The 16,883-nt window shown below is 48.3% G+C and overlaps 2 pseudogenes; one reads left to right on the forward strand and one right to left on the reverse strand.

The window, feature by feature from the left end:
- The window catches only part of LOC147119231 (uncharacterized), a 108,533-nt pseudogene that overhangs the window by 31,995 nt on the left and 59,655 nt on the right, over positions 1–16,883 (reverse strand).
- The window catches only part of LOC147119232 (uncharacterized), a 125,322-nt pseudogene that overhangs the window by 7,820 nt on the left and 100,619 nt on the right, over positions 1–16,883 (forward strand).

Here is a 16,883-nt window from a genome sequence, read left to right on the forward strand (position 1 = left end):
TGGCTTTAACGCAGGCCTCAATGGTCATAGTGGGGTGAGTGTAGCTCTTCACCCCAAGCTATTTTGTCATAAGTTTAAAAGGTGACGGGGCAGCAGAAGCAGCAGGAGCAGCTGTGGCTGTGGCTGCCACTCCCGCATAAGTCCTGGCTGGCCCCGCCACCGGCAAAGATGCAGTCGCCATTATGGGGTGTTTTTATAAGGGCTACACTCACCCCAAGTCACAGGCCTGAAGGTGTTAATGGCCTCAGGTATTTTTTGGTCCTCTATTGAGCAGAGGGAGCTGTTTAAAATGAAGACACACCTCTCCCCTTATTGATTGAAATTGTGAGAGGGGCCTTCTCCCCTCTGCTCAATAGGCAATTAATAAAAAGAGATGAAATTGAGGTGCCTCAGAGAAATAGGCAGAGAGAGACAAAGAGAGAGAGAGAGGTGGGGTGGAAAGGAGGGAGGCCGCAAGGGCAGGGTTGCCACTCAGGATGGTGGGTGGGTGGATGTTGGCAGGGGTGAACTCTCTGATGGGAATTTAAAGTCTTTGAAGGTGGTCTTCTGGCAGGGGGAGAAGATGTCTTCACCTGGGAAAGCTGGAGATGCCCCAGGCTCAGTCCCACACCAGGTCTTAATGATGTAATTGGACTTCACCTAGGCAGCTCCAGCTGTCCCAGGTCAGGCAATTGAAGGGGTGCTTATTAGTGGTGTGTGTGGCCTAGTGTTTTACAAGAGCCACACACACACACAGACACCCCTTGATGATCCGGCCTTGTTTCTTCTTTTCTCCCCCCACCTAAAATACAAAGTCTTTGGGAGAGTGCCCCAAATAACACCCACCTGAAAGATGATGTTGTTCTTCCCTCCTTCCAAACAGTTGTTGGTTGTTGGTTGTTTCTCTCCCCTCTCTCCCTCTCCTGAAGTGGAGGCCAATTTGGGGAGGCAGTAATGGAAAGGCCTCTCCCCTGGTTGGTGTTGTTGCTGGCCTCCCTTCTCCTTCTCCTCCTCTGTCCTCTCTCTCCAGGCACCTCAGTTGCTGTGATGATGGTGGAGGTGGAGGTGGTGGTGGTCTATCGATATCCTCCTCTTCCTGGTCAGGAGACCACCACTTTCCACTCTCCTGGTTTGGCTGCTCCTTCTCCTCCTGCTGACTGGGGCAGCTGCACAGCCAGAAATGCTGGAACAGAGGGTAACTTAAGACTGAAGTACAGAAGCCTGCTGTGGCTTTACATACAGGGGTGGTCACTGCCGGTACTGCAGTATAGAATCAGTTCTTCTCTTAAAGGTACATACACAACAATTCCTCCCCTTTTAGATAAACAGTACATAACATTCATTTAACAACTAAATAATAACTAATTACAATTACAATTTTCTCTGTACTATATACATCAACTGAAATAATCATTTCTAAGTTCAGTCTTTGAGGAGGCTTCCTGATCCTGACTGGATAGCGCCTTTCTCGAGTATCCTGTTCTTGCGGCGGAGTTGATTCTGGCTCATTGTCATTGGTTGGTTCGTCAGCTTCCAATACCACTGCTTCTGAGGTAGACGTAATCTGTACTTTGGGTTGATTACCAGGTGCACCTGCTCATGGTATGGGTTTGGCTTTTTCCAGTGACTCTAGAATCTGGTCAGCATGGCGTCTCATGATGCTCTCTCCAATGTCCACTGTGTACATTAGTAGTCCCTGCTGTGTGCATATCGTTCCTGGCTGCCATTTTTCTGTTCGGTAGTCGCGGGCCAAGACTGGTTGCCCTAACTTGAAGCTCCTGGTTGGCGTCTCATTTATGTGCTGGAATTGCTTATCCTCAACATCTCGTCTTATGTTTGGTTTGAGCAAATCCAGGCGACATCTTAGCCTTCGGTTGAAGAACATTATGGCTGGAGCTTGGTTGGTGACTGCATGTGTCGCATTCCGGTAAGGAAACAAGAAATTATCCACCTTGTGTTGTAGTGGTATGTCGTCGTTATACATCGCCTTTATTGCCTTTTTAAAGGTCTGAACAAACCTCTCAGCCAATCCATTTGTGGCTGGATGATATGGGGCAGATGTGTAATGTTTCACCCCATTATTCCTCAGAAACCTCCGGAAATCCTCGGACACAAACTGTGGCCCATTGTCGGAGCAAATCTGTTCTGGCAAGCCATTCCTGGCGAAGATGGTCCGTAGGACTTCAATAGTTTTCTCCGTGGTAGTGGAGGATATTTTGATGACCTCTGGCCATTTCGAATGGGCGTCCACAGCGATTAGGAACATTGAGTCCATAAATGGACCAGCAAAATCAATGTGCACCCGTTGCCATGGAGATGAGGGCCGCTCCCATGGATGTAGCGGGGCCTGTGGTGGAGCGTTTTGGACCTTCTGGCATCCTGTGCATCTCTTGGTCATATCCTCGATTTCTTTATCGATTCCCGGCCACCACACAAACGCCCTGGCTAGGCTCTTCATTTTTACCCCTCCCAGATGACCCTCATGAAGCTCATTGAGCACTCTATCTCTCAACTTGGGTGGAATTACCACTCGGGATCCACACATCAAGGTCCCCCGGCACACTGACAGCTGTTCTCTCCTTGGCGAGAATGCTGGCAACAGTGAGTCGCCATGTGCTGGCCATCCCTTCACCATCAAATCATAGACCCGAGAGAGTGTCGGGTCATTTCGGGTTTCCTTCTCTATACTTGAGTTTGTAACAGGTAGACATTCGACTATGGTCGCATGGAATATCTCAACAGGGTCCACTGCAGGTGCTTCCTCTACCATAGGCAACGGTAGGCGCGACAGCCCATCAGCGTTTCCATGCTGTTTTGTACCCTTATACTCTATGTCGCACTGATGTGCCCCTAGAAAAAGTGACTATCTTTGCAGCTGTTGCGCCGTCATCACTGGAACGCCCTTCTTTGGGTTAAAAATGGAGACCAGGGGCTGATGATCAGTCAGTAGGGTGAATTTCTGCCCGTGCAGATAGTGATTGAACTTCTTCACCCCCCACACCAGGCTGAGGGCCTCCCTGTCAATCTGGGCGTAGTTACGCTCGGCTGAGGTTAACGAGCGCGACGCAAAGGCTATTGGCCTCTCTGAACCATCAAGGAATTTGTGTGACAGCACCGCTCCGATGCCGTAGGGAGACACATCACATGCTAACCGAATCGGTAGTGTTGGATTGTAGTGGGCCAATACTTCTTTTGACGTGATTAGGCATTTACATTTCTGAAAGGCACGCTTACACTCATCACTCCATTTCCATGTTACTCCAGTTTGCAGCAGGGCGTTCAGTGGGTGCAGAATTGTAGATAAATTCGGCAAGAACTTATGGTAGTAGTTCACCAACCCGAGGAACGACCTCAGTTGCGACACATTTTCCGGTGCTGGAGCCTTGACTACAGCCTCAATCTTGTCCGGCGACTTATGCAACCCTTCCTCATCAATCATGTGGCCACAATACGAGATTTGTCTCCTGAAGAACTCGCATTTGGGGCGGTTGGCTCGTAGCCCATATTCCTGTAATCTCGTGAGCACCTGCTCCAGGTTGGCAAGGTGTTCACTGTCATTTTCGCGCGTAACCAGGATGTCGTCCAAATAACACTGGGTCCCCGGGATCCCTTGCAGGACTTGTTCCATCGCCCTCTGCCAAATAGCCGGGGCTGATGCTACCCCGAATACCAGTCGATTGTACTGGTAAAGGCCTTTGTGAGTGTTTATCGTGAGGTATTTCCTAGATGCTTCTTCCACCTCCATTTGTAAATACGCTTGGGCCAGGTCAATCTTTGTAAAGCGTTTCCCTCCAGATAGTGAGGCGAAAATATCTTCTATCCGTGGAAGTGGATATTGTACTGTGTGCAGGACTGGGTTCACAGTTACCTTGAAGTCCCCACAGATGCGAACCTTCTTCGGCTCCCCAGGCGCGCTGCTCAATGATTTCTTCATTACAGGAACGATGGGTGTGGCCCACTCGCTCCAGTCCACCTTGGACAGCACACCCGAACGCTCCAGGCTCTCCAGCTCTGCTTCAACGGCTGGGCGGATCGCGTAAGGTACCGGTCTGGCCTTAAAAAATTTTGAGTTTGCGTTACCTTTGATTTTTATTGTTGCCGTTACTCCTTTTAGAGTCCCAAGTCCTTGTTGGAACAGATCTTTCGCGTCAGTTAGAATTTTTGACAGTCGTCCAGATGTGACGTCATCATCCTTTTTGTCAGTCACAGTTAGTACCTGAATGGAATGCCAATCCAATTGTATTTTTCGGACCCATTCACGACCCAATAATGGTGGTCCTCCATCTTGTAGTATATATAGATACAGTTTCTGTGTTTCCTTGCCGTTGTATTCAACTGGCACCCTTATTTTTCCTCTGGGGTAGACTTTTTGCCCCGTGTATGTCTTCAATACAATGGACGTGTCCTTCAAGGGTATGTGTGAGAATAGCCGCTCATAGTCTCGTTGATTCACGACAGTTAGGGCTGATCCTGTGTCCAATTCCATCTTTACTGGGGACCCTGCTATCATGAGGGTGACCCAAATGGTTCGGTGCTCCTCCTTTGCGATCACGTTGTGTAACTTTAGACAACTTAGTCTCCTGCTCCCGGAGTCCTTATCACTCTCCCGATCTTCCAAACTACTGTCTGTCAATTTCTTTACTTTCTTGTACTTTTCCTTAGTAGTTCTTGTAGTGTTGGTTTTCTTTCCTGACCTGCAGACTCTTGCTATGTGTCCCATTTTCCCACATTGCCTGCATACTTTGTCCTTAAACCAGCAGTCCTTCTGATCATGGGTTGTTCTGCCGCAGCGATAGCACTTTTCTGCTCCATACGCCATTTCGTTAGCGCTGTATTCCTGTGGTTTCTGTTGTATTTCCGCAGCTCCCCGTGCTGCTGCTTCGTAGGATACTGCCACGCTGAAAGCCTGTTCTAGCATCAGGTCCTTTTCCGAAAGTAGTCGTTTCTGGGTTCCTTCACTCTGGAGCCCGCAGACAAACTTATCCCGTAAGGTGTCTGCCAGTCCTGCTCTGAACTGGCAGTGCTTCGATAACTTGCGTAGTTCTGTAAGATAGTCAGCATTGCTCTCATCTTTGTGCTGGTTTCTTTTATGGAACTTGAATCTTTCTGCTATCAGCAGCAGCGGTGTAGGGTTTAGGTGTTCCTGTAAGATATTAACAATCTCTTCAAAACTTTTCTCCATTGGTTTAGCTGGGGTAATTAAATTCCGCAATAGGCCGCACGTTCTCGCGCCCATCAAATTTAATAATACCGATGCCTTCTTTCCATTGGCCACCTCATTTGCCTTGCAGTACACTTCAATTCTTTCCACATACATGGTCCAGTCTTCTACCTCGTTGTCGAAAGCAGTGATACTGCCACTTTTCGGCATCTTGGGTGATTTAAAATGGTGCCTCCCACGCTTTTTTCTTCTTCACCAATGGATTAAAATGGCACCTCCCGCGCTTTTCCTTCTTTCCCAATGGAATAAAATTGCGCCTCCCGCGCTTTTCCTTCTTCCCCTTGCTGCCACGCTGCTCCTAGCATTCTGCAGGGTAATGGCAGCGACCCACGGCTTCGGCGCGTCTCACTTTTCCTTCCCCTTGTTTTATTTTCACTACGCTGCCCGGTTCTTGAGCACCGACCACGCCCTGTGCGCTCCACCCTCTCTCTCTTTCTTTTCCTCCCAACGACGCTGCACGGCCCCTTTGCAGAGCCGTTCGATCGAGCTCGAGCCCGCCGCAGTCCGGAAGGGTCAGCGCACTACCTGCTACCAGCACGATTTGCTGGAACACCTTGACTGGGGAGCCAAGCCCAGCTCTCCACAGCCTCTCCTGCAACTCTCCGAACTCTGATGGATCCTTGGGCGGTTGCCCGCGCTCGACGCCCGTTGCTCTGACTTCGACCTCCAAGAAGCTTCTTCTCAGGGAAAGATCCCCGTGAGGTGATGCAGTGCTGCAGGTGAGTTCGAACCTGTTCGTCGCCAGTGTAGTGTCCGAGTATCAATAATACACGGACTGCAGGAGAACAATAATAACAGGTATTTACTGAATAGAGGGAAACTTAAGACTGAAGTACAGAAGCCTGCTATGGCTTTATATACAGGGGTGGTCACTGCCGGTACTGCAGTATAGAATCAGTTCTTCTCTTAAAGGTACATACACAACACCGCCCAACACCTGCCCTGGAGAATATTGCTTCAGGAACAAGTATTTCTGTAAAGGCTTTTAATCTATTTTACATATGCAGATTTTTAAACTCATTCTTGCGATGTGGGCATCGCTGGTAAGGCCAGCATTTATTACCCATCCCTAGTTGCCCTTGAGAAGGTGGTGGTGAGCCGCCTTCTTGAACCACTGCAGTCCGTGTGGTGAAGGTGCTCCCACAGTGCTGTTAGGGAGGGAGTTCCAGGATTGTGACCCAGTGACAATGAAGGAATGATGATCTATGTCCAAGTCAGGATGGCGTGTGACTTGTAGATGATGGTGTGCCCATGCACTTGTTGCCCTTTTCCTTCTAGGCAGTAAAATTCACGGGACAGGTAGGGTGGCAGGTTCCCTTCCATAAGAACACAAGAATTAGGAGCAGGAGTCGGCCATACGGCCCCTCGAGCCTGCTCTGCCATTCAATGAGATCATGGCTGATCTTCGACCTCAACTTGACTTTCCCGCCCGATCCCAATATCCCTGAGGGACATTAGTGAATCAGTTGGGATTTTAATGACAACCCAGCAGCTTTCATCGTTACTTTTTTTCTGGCACCGGCCCCACAAATTCCCAGATTCATTGAGCTCAATTTCACAACCTGTCTTTGTGTTTTTGTGGGTTCTCTCTGACGCTCCCTTTTTCCTGTTTTATATTCATTTTACAGGGTATTCGAAGGGCAGGATTTGTAGATGGGAAATTTAACTCAAACATCACATCAAGATCTGACAGAGTCACTCTATTCATCGGGACCTGAATATCATCAAACATAACATGGAAGCAAAAAGCACCATTCACAGCGGGGAGAAACTGTACACGTGTTCTGTGTGTGGATGAGAATTCAGTCGATCCTCTGGCCTGACGAAACACAAGCGCAGTCACACCGGGGAGAAACCATGGAAATGTGGGGACTGTAGGAAAGGATTTGATTACCCGTCTGAGCTGGAAATTCATCGACGCAGTCACACCAGGGAGAGGCCGTTCACCTGCTCTGTGTGTGGGAATGGATTCACTCAGTCAAGTGACCTGCTGACACACCAGTGAGTTCACACTGGGGAGAGGCCGTTCACCTGCTCCGTGTGTGGGAAGAGATTCACTCAGTAATCCCAGCTACTGAGACACCAACTTGTTCACACAACCATGAGACCTTTTAAATGTTCTGACTGTGAGAAGAGGTTTAAAAGCAAAAGGGATCTGCTGACACACCAGCGAATTCATTCTGGGGAGGGGCCATTCACCTGCTCTGAGTGTGGAAAAGGTTTCATGAATTCAACCACCCTTCTGACACACCAGAGAGTTCACACTGGGGAGAGGCCATTCACCTGTTCCGTGTGTGGGAAGGGATTCACAAATTCATCCCACCTACTGACACACCAGCGAGTTCACACCGGAGAGAACCAGTTCACCTGCTCAGTGTGTGGGAAAGGATTCACTCAGAACTCCAGCCTGCTGAAACACCAGCGAGTTCACACCCGGGAGAGAATATTCACCTGGAAATTGGAAATATCAGATTCAGCTCTGATTTGCAATCCTTTATTATCGCAATGCTCTTGCCATTGAGATGCACCAGTCAGCTGATTAAGGTAGATTTGATATTTTCAATAAATACAGGGTTCAGTTTCATATTTCCAAATATGATTGGTTTCCCAAGTCCATTAAACACCACAGATCAGATCATTCAGTCAGGCTCATTGTCAAAGAAAGGCTCAATTGCAACTGGCACATGGGCAAGAATGGAGTGTCGATCCTTCTCTTGCAGCTGATCGGGGATCTTGGATGTGTTTGACTTTGCTGAGATTGCTGAGCTTAGATTTCTTGGGGCTGATTTTCATTCTGGGTGGACATCGGGCGAGCGGTGCGATGGTGCTGCCTGTCAAATGTCCATGGCGAGAGGACCCAGCCATTTTGATGGCCGGGCCTCATCTGTCCAACTGCTAAACCAGGGCTGTCAGGGAGCTTGCAGATCGGCGGGCGGGGGGGGAGGTGGGTGAAACTGGAAATCTGGCGGCTCCTCCATGGAACAGAGCCAGACACATTGATGCAGCAAACGGCAGATTCCATTTGTCCGCCTCTGTTTGTGGTTGTGACTCCCCTGCTGCCTCGGAGACAATGACCCGCCTCCTGATGTTACGTGGGCTGGGTCGCATTGTGCAAACCTGCTTGAGATTTTTGAAGAAATTTAACCCTTTTAGCACCGATATCATTCTGGTGAATCTGCGCCGCGACCCCTCTCCAAGGCCAATATATCTTTCCTGAGGTGCGGTGCCCAGATCTTAACGCAATACTCCAGATGGGTTCTAACCAGGGCTCTGTACAGCTCCCACCTGCTGAGATACCAGCGAGTTCACACTGGGGAGAGGCCGTTCACCTGCTCCGTGTGTGGGAAGGGATTCACTCATTGATCCCACCTGCTGAGACACCAGCGAGTTTACAAGTGATTGCAGTGGTTGGATTCTTCTGTTAATCACATCCAGGACTGAACCACGTTCATTCTGACAGTTGGGGTTTGTTCTGCTGATGTTAATAACCCCTCTAATTGGGCTGGAGTTTAATATTCTGGAAATAAGTCAAATAAATCTGCTTTGTTTCAAACACACTTTGTATCGAGTCCTTGGCGTCTCTAAGATAAGAGGAGGCTAATTGATGTCCTGTTACCGACTGTTCCATTTTGGGGCCTTTTCTCCTTTGTTAAAGAAAGACTTGTATTCATACAGCACCTTTCACAACTTCAGGACATCCCAAAGCGCTTTACAGCCAATGAAGTACTTTTGAAGAGCAGTCACTGTTGTAACGTAGGAAATGCAGCAGTCAATTAGTGCACAGCAAGATCCCACAGACAGCAATGTGATAATGACCAGATAATCTGTTTTAGTGATGTTGGTTCAGGGAGAAATGTTGGCCAGGACTCCAGGGAGAACTGCCCTGCTCTTCGAAATAACATCATGGGATCTTTTATGTCCACATGAGAGGGCAGATGGGGCCTCGCTTGAATGTCTCATCTGAAATTCGGCACCTCTTTCAGTGCAGCGCTCCCTCAGTACTGCATTGGAGTGTCGGCCTAGATTGTGTTCTCAAGTCTCTGGAAGTGAACTTGATCCCACAACCTCCTGACTCAGAGATGAGAGAGAGCTCCCATTGAGCCACAACTAACACCCGATCATTACTGTAGATTATTTCAGTTCTCAAACGGTCAGTTACTCTCATGGACAAGTCCCAGCTCTCCATATCATCCAGGGTGCCTCCCCCAGCCTTGGTATCCAGGGGAGGTATCGGTAACACGTCCCTGTAGCTGTCCTGGGAGTGTTTGATGGGACAGTGTAGAGGGAGCTTTACTCTGTGTCTAACCCGTGCTGTACCTGCCCTGGGAGTGTTTGATGGGACAGTGTAGAGGGAGCTTTACTCTGTATCTAACCCGTGCTGTACCTGCCCAGGGAGTGTTTGATGGGACAGTGTAGAGGGAGCTTTACTCTGTATCTAACCTGTGCTGTACCTGCCCAGGGAGTGTTTGATGGGACAGTGCAGAGGGAGCTTTACTCTGTGTCTAACCCGTGCTGTACCTGCCTGGGAGTGTTTGATGGGACAGTGTAGAGGGGGCTTTACTCTGTGTCTAACCCGTGTTGTACCTGCCCTGGGAGTGTTTGATGGGACAGTGTAGAGGGAGCTTTACTCTGTGTCTAACCCGTGCTGTACCTGCCCTGGGAGTGTTTGATGGGACAGTGTAGAGGGAGCTTTACTCTGTGTCTAACCCGTGCTGTACCTGCCCTGGGAGTGTTTGATGGGACAGTGTAGAGGGAGCTTTACTCTGTATCTAACCCGGGCTGTACCTGTCCTGGGAGTGTTTGATGGGACAGTGCAGAGGGAGCTTTACTCTGTATCTAACCCGTGCTGTACCTGCCTGGGAGTGTTTGATGGGACAGTGTAGAGGGAGCTTTACTCTGTATCTAACCCGTGCTGTACCTGCCCTGGGAGTGTTTGATGGGACAGTGTAGAGGGAGCTTTACTCTGTATCTAACCCGTGCTGTACCTGCCCTGGGAGTGTTTGATGGGACAGTGTAGAGGGAGCTTTACTCTGTATCTAACCCGTGCTGTACCTGCCCTGGGAGTGTTTGATGGGACAGTGTAGATCAGGGGTTCTCTGTGGCCCCTCCTGTGTTATAACAATTCCCCGGACCCCCTGTAACACAACACAAGTATTCATTGTCTGTAAAGCGCTTTGGGACATCCTGAGATTACAGAAGCCTCTCTATAAATGCAAGTCTTTCCTTTTGAAATCACTGTACTTTATTTTCTGAAATAAATAGTTATTTGACGATTAAGTGCGGTAATAGTATGTTTTAAACTCCCTCCCCCTTGATTCTCCAATACAAGAGGCCCAGTGACCTCACAAGCTGCCTTGTGGCCGCCTTCCTTCCAGCCCACATGATCTGCTCACCTGAGCACAGCCCAGCTCCCAGGTGGAGGAGTGGAGTGCACTGATTGGCCCTTTATCGCCCCGCCCACCCCGGCAGCCACCAATCGGAGAGTGAGCAGGGTGCAGTGGGCGGGGCTGGCCTTTGAGTGACAGTTTGAGCTCCCACTCGCGGCACTTTGAATATCGCCCCAACAATGGACGGCGGTTGGAGGCGGGACTTGGGCCAAGTGGATTGGCTGCTGGCCTTTGATTGACGGTTGACGGGACCAATCCCCGGGGCTGCGGGCTGTCCTGCTCAGTGGCGCCGCCTGGTGTGAGGGCGAGCAGCGGCTGGAGCTGTGGGTCCCGCAAACTGCGCCTGCGCACTGCTCCTGTTCCAGTGGGAGAAGATGTTCAATGGGCTGGGCTCCTGGAATTGGGAATGGCCCCACCCTCCAATAAACCCCAGCCTGGATTTGTAGGGGGGGAAGGGGGTAGATGGGGGCAACAGGCTGGATGGAGATGATGGGAATCTGGATCAACCCAATTGTCAGCGAGCGAGGGGTGGCTTCCGCAGCCTTGGCCCCACCGCGCCCCACATCGCTTCCCCCCGCGGCTGCTCAATGGGAACTGAGCCGGCGCCCGGTGTGAGGGCTGCTTGTGAGAGAAAGAATGAAAGAGGGAGAGAGTTTCTGGGCCCACCCCTTGAAACCTTCTCACAGACCCCGGTTGAGACCCTCTGATCGACAAGAGGTGCTGCAGCAACTCGCCAAGGCTTCTTCGGCAGCACCTCCCAAACCCGCCACCTCCACCACCTAGAGGGATGAGGGCAGCAGGCGCAGGGGAACACCACCACCTCCAAGCTCCTCTTCAAGTCACACACCATCCCGACATGGAAATATATCGCCGATCCTTCATCGTCGCTGGGTCAAAATCCTGGAACTCCCTCCCTAACAGCACTGTGGGAGGACCTTCACCACACGGACTGCAGTGGTTCAAGGAGGCGGCTCACCACCACCTTCTCAAGGGCAACTAGGGATGGCCAATAAATGCTGGCCTTGCCAGCGATGCCCACATCCTATGAATGCATTAAAAAAAATTCCTACCACAGTCGTTAAATATAGGAATACCGTATCTTCTCCAACTTTGACTAGTTTATCCTATCTGATGATATAAACCAATCCCACAGTCACTGACACCAATCTCCTCCTGTCTGATATAAACCAACCCCACAGTCACTGACACCAATCTCCTCCTGTCTGATATAAACCAATCCCACAGTCACTGACACCAATCTCCTCCTGTCTGATATAAACCAATCCCACAGTCACTGACACCAATCTCCTCCTGTCTGATATAAACCAATCCCACTGGCCCAGAAAGATTAAACTCAGCCCATTACTTGGATTGGACTTGTCTCCATTCCCATGCCGAGGGGATTGCTGTACCAGACGGGAGGGGCAACCTTTGGAGACTCTCGATTCTCCACCAATTCCCATTCCCCTTCTTTCTGGTGGATAATGGAGGTGCCGCTGTGTGTAATGTGCAAATCAGTGAGAATTGTCAGCAAGGATTAATCAGCACTTTCTAATTGGAGATGTTAATCAGTGGAACTTTTCAGACAATAAATTGTTGATTTTGTACCAAGGGTCAATTTAAGGTTAAAGCAAAATTCATAATTTTATTGTCAAATAATTTCTTATGAATGTCCTGAATTAAGGGGAACGATCACAATGATTCTTAAAGCGCCACTGCAGCCCCAACAAGTCAATCAGCTATATATCCAGAATATTAAACTCCAGCCAGTTATAGGGTTATCATCAGCAGAAACAAACTACAACTGTCAGAATGAACATGGTTCCATCCTGGCTGTAATTAACAGCAGCAATAACATCAGAATCTAAACACTACAGTTACTTGTGAACTCGCTGGTGCCTCAGCAGGTTTGATGACTGAGTGAATCCCTTCCCACACATGGAGCAGGTGAACGGCCTCTCCCCAGTGTGAGCTCATTGGTGAATCAGCAGGCCGGATGACTGAGTGAATCCCTTCCCACACACAGAGCAGTTGAACGGCCTCTCCCCAGTGTGAACTCGTTGGTGTTTCAGCAGGCTGGATGAACAAGTGAATCCCTTCCCACACACGGAGCAGGTGAACGGTCTCTCCCCAATGTGAGTGCGCTGGTGTACAATGAGATCGGATGAATACCTGAACCTCTTCCCACAGTGAGAGCAACTGAATGGTTTATCGTCAGTGTGAACTCGCTGGTGTTGAATCAGTTCCTCAGAGCTTTTAAAGCAGTTTGCACAGTCAGAGCATTTAAAAGGTCTCTCGTCAGTGTGAACTCGTTGGTGTCTCAGAAGGTGGGCTGAATTAGTGAATCCCTTCCCACACATGGGGCAGGTGAACGGCCTCTCCCCGGTGTGAACTCACTGGTGAGTCAGCAGGTTGGATGACTGAGTGAATCCCTTCCCACACATGGAGCAGGTGAATGGCCTCTCCCCAGTGTGACTGTAGCGATGAGTTTCCAGCTGGGATGGGGAAATGAATCCCTTCCCACACACGGAGCAGGTAAACGGCCTCTCCCCGGTGTGACTGCGTTGATGAGTTTCCAGCTCAAACAGGTAATTGAATCCCTTCCCACAGTCCCCACATTTCCACGGTTTCTCCGTGGTGTGGGTGTCCTTGTGTCTCTCCAGGTTGGACGATCGGTTGAAGCCTTGCCCACACAGAGAACACGTGTACGGTTTCTCCTTGCTGTGAACGGTGTGATGATTTTTCAGGCTGTGTAACTGGTTAAAACTCTTTCCACAGTTAGTGCACAGGAACACTCTGACTCGGGTTTGTGGGGCTCGGTGCTTTTCCAGTCACACTGATGTTGAGGTGATGTTTGGTTTGAGTTTCCTGTCTGTAAACCCACCCCTTCTAATACCCTGTAAAAGGAGTTTACAATAGACGTCACTGTAAGTAGAGGATAGAAACTCAGAACAGACAATTCTAATTTCTATGGAACATTCTTTCCTCTCTTTTTCTCCAAAGCTGTAAATCCCCATCCCACACACTCTCCCTCCTCCCTGTGCTGAAATCCAAACCCATCGCACCAACTCCAACATTTTTCCTTTCAATCGACTTTTCTTCCTCCCCCTTAAGGTGTTGATTCTGATGGGTTCCGTTCTAAACTCATGAGGGACTGGAAGCCAGCACCCTGTGGGGCCCGGACTCTGTCATAAAATAATGGCTTCAGAAGAGAAATTGAAGAAACTATTTGATAGAAGGTGTGGTGGTGAAATGTTGGGCAGGTGCTCAGCATCTCACACATTGTGTAAGATTAACATTCCACATGTCTGAACCTTTCATTCCGTCCCTGATTTGGGCATCTCTTGAACTGGCACTTCTTGTCCCATTATACCGAGTTGGTGCAACAGGAGAGCCAGGGATCAGGGGGATATTGGACAGGAAGCACACAGCACGGACATTACGTGGGATATGTGAGAGTGTTACAGTGAGGGCTTCGGGCACTTTATTAAACACACAGACAGCAGAAGCACATTAATCTGATGAGAGATCACTGACACACGAGCAGCCAGCGGTGTGGAGCCTCCTGAGAGTCCGGCCCCTTTCCGGCCAGTATTTAGAGGAGCTGGGACACAGAAAGAGTCTCAATAAAATCACTGATATATTTGTTCACACAAAACCCCCAAAAAATGCTGAATGATTTCTCCCAGATGCTCCCTGACCAGTCACCATTTCTCCTCCATTTACAGACGCTCCCTGACCACTCTCCATTTCTCCTCCATTTACAGATGCTCCCTGACCAGTCTCCATTTTTACTCCATTTACAGACGCTCCCTGACCAGTCTCCATTTCTCCTCCATTTACAGATGCTCCCTGACCAGTCACGATTTCTCCTCCATTTACAGATGCTCCCTGACCAATCACCATTTCTCCTCCATTTACAGACGCTCCCTGACCAGTCACCATTTCTCCTCCATTTACAGATGCTCCCTGACTGTGGTGATTATTCTTGTTTTATAAGAAGCATTGTAATTGGTTGCCTGTTTTCCTGCCTTGAGATATATGCTGTAAACTTATTGGTTAGTTGATTCCATGTGACCTGTGGTGGCCATCTTAAATTCAGTTTTCTACAGTTTGGTTGAGACTGGGTGCTCAACATGTACTTGCTGGTTTTTTAAGGTTAATAAAGCCTAGCTTTTGAAAGGCAATCTACTCTTTATTTCAATTTATTAACCTTTTGCTATAATGGAACGATATCTTCGACTGGAACAATTTAATGCTGACCCTAATTCTGCAGGAATGGATGATCAATGGAAACATTGGTATCGTACATTTAAAAACGTTTTGGGTGTGTTGGATCAGCAATCTCTAAATAAGTTGGATATACTAATCAACTACATTGCTCCGGATGTGTATAAGTATATTTTGGACTGTGAAACTTATGAATTGGCTATTGCTACGTTGGAAAAATTTTTGTTAAACCCAGAAAATGAGGTATTTGCATGTCACCTTTTATCTGCCCGTAGGCAGCAGGCGGGAGAATCCTTGGATGCTTATTTACAAGCACTCCGGCGCCTTGGTGCTAACTGTAATTATAAGGCCGTGTCTGCAGAAGAACATAGGGAAGAGTCGGTACGGGATGCATTTATTAATGGATTACTGTCTAGATCAATTCATCAGCGGTTATTAGAAAATAAGATCTTGGATCTTAAGAGTGCTTTTGAGCAAGCCTCTACATTGGATTTGGCTCAGAGAAGTTCGGATTCTTATGCTCTTTTTGATCGGCCTGCGACCGTGGTTTCGGCAGTTCTGGGTGAAAGGGAGTTACGTGGATTTAATAGGAGTGGTTTATCAGATTCCGAAACAGTTTCTACTTCGGCAGCTGTTGCCCCTAGGATTCAGAAGTGTTATTTTTGCGGGAACGCCTGGCACCCCCGTCTGAAATGCCCTGCCTGGGAGGCTGTGTGTAGTAAATGCAGCAAGAGAGGTCATTACGCACGTGTTTGCAAATCGGTTGCCTCCTCTGCGACCATTCAGCCTTTAGATAGGGCGTTTATTGCATCAGTTTCTGCCGCCTTTTCCCATGGCCTAAACAAAGCTATAGTTATGGCCCAAGTTAATGGGTTAGAAGTGAAGGCCCTTATAGATACGGGCAGTACTGAGAGCTTTATAAGTCTTCAGTTTGTGAGGGAGAAGCGTTTGAAAATTTCGCCTACTTTCTATCAGGTGTGTATGGCTCAGACGACTCTCACCTCACAAGTAGCTGGTTGTTGCCTTGTGAAATTAATTCTCCTAGGTAACACGTATACTGATATACGCCTATCCGTTCTGCCTAATCTCTGTGTGGACATTTTGATTGGTCATGATGTGCTTCAATTACATGAGTCCCTCAGTCTTTCTTTCGGAGGAACCAAGCCACCTTTGTCTATTTGTGGATTAACTTCTTTATTCATTTCTCCATTATCACTTTTTTCCAATTTGATGCCAGACTGTAAGCCAATTGCTACCAAGTCAAGAAGGTATAGCAGTCAGGATAAAGAATTTATTAATTCTGAAGTTCAACGTCTTTTATCGGAAGGAATCATTGAACCTAGTTTTTCGCCCTGGTGGGCACAGGTAATTGTCACCACTAATGAGAGACATAAGAAGCAAATGGTGATAGACTACTCTCAAACTATTAATAGGTATACTCAATTAGATGCGTACCCCCTGCCTAAGATTGATGAGCTTATCAATAAAGTATCTCAATATAAGGTTTTTAGCACTATTGACCTAAAGAGTGCTTATCATCAGATTCCTATCGCTAAGAGGGACAAACCATATATGGCCTTTGAAGCTGGCGGAAAGCTGTACCAGTTTTGCCGAGTACCATTCGGTGTTACTAACGGTGTCGCCTGTTTTCAACGGGCAATGGATGCTTTTATAAGTGATAACTCTCTCTCTGACACCTTCTCATATTTAGATGACATCACGGTGTGCAGCAAATCAAGGGTGGAGCACAATTTTAATCTAGAAAGATTCCTTCAAGTTGCGGAAAAAGTTGGCTTAACTTTCAATAAAGGTAAGTGTATCTTTTCGACCACCGAGGTAAATTTACTGGGGTATATTATCTCGGGAAACAAGATTAAACCAGATCCAGAATGGCTGCGACCACTGATTGATTTACCTTGCCCTACTAATTCTAAGGCCTTGCAACGAGTTGTTGGACTGTTTTCTTATTATTCTAATTGGATTGCAAACTTCTCGCAGAAGATCCGGCCCCTTATTCGGGTTACGACATATCCTCTATCATGGGAGGCCAGGACGTGTTTTGATAA

Source organism: Somniosus microcephalus, chromosome 4, assembly GCF_052327205.1.
Source record: "Somniosus microcephalus isolate GS21.2 chromosome 4, FLI_Smic_1.0, whole genome shotgun sequence".
Taxonomy (NCBI): domain Eukaryota; kingdom Metazoa; phylum Chordata; class Chondrichthyes; order Squaliformes; family Somniosidae; genus Somniosus; species Somniosus microcephalus.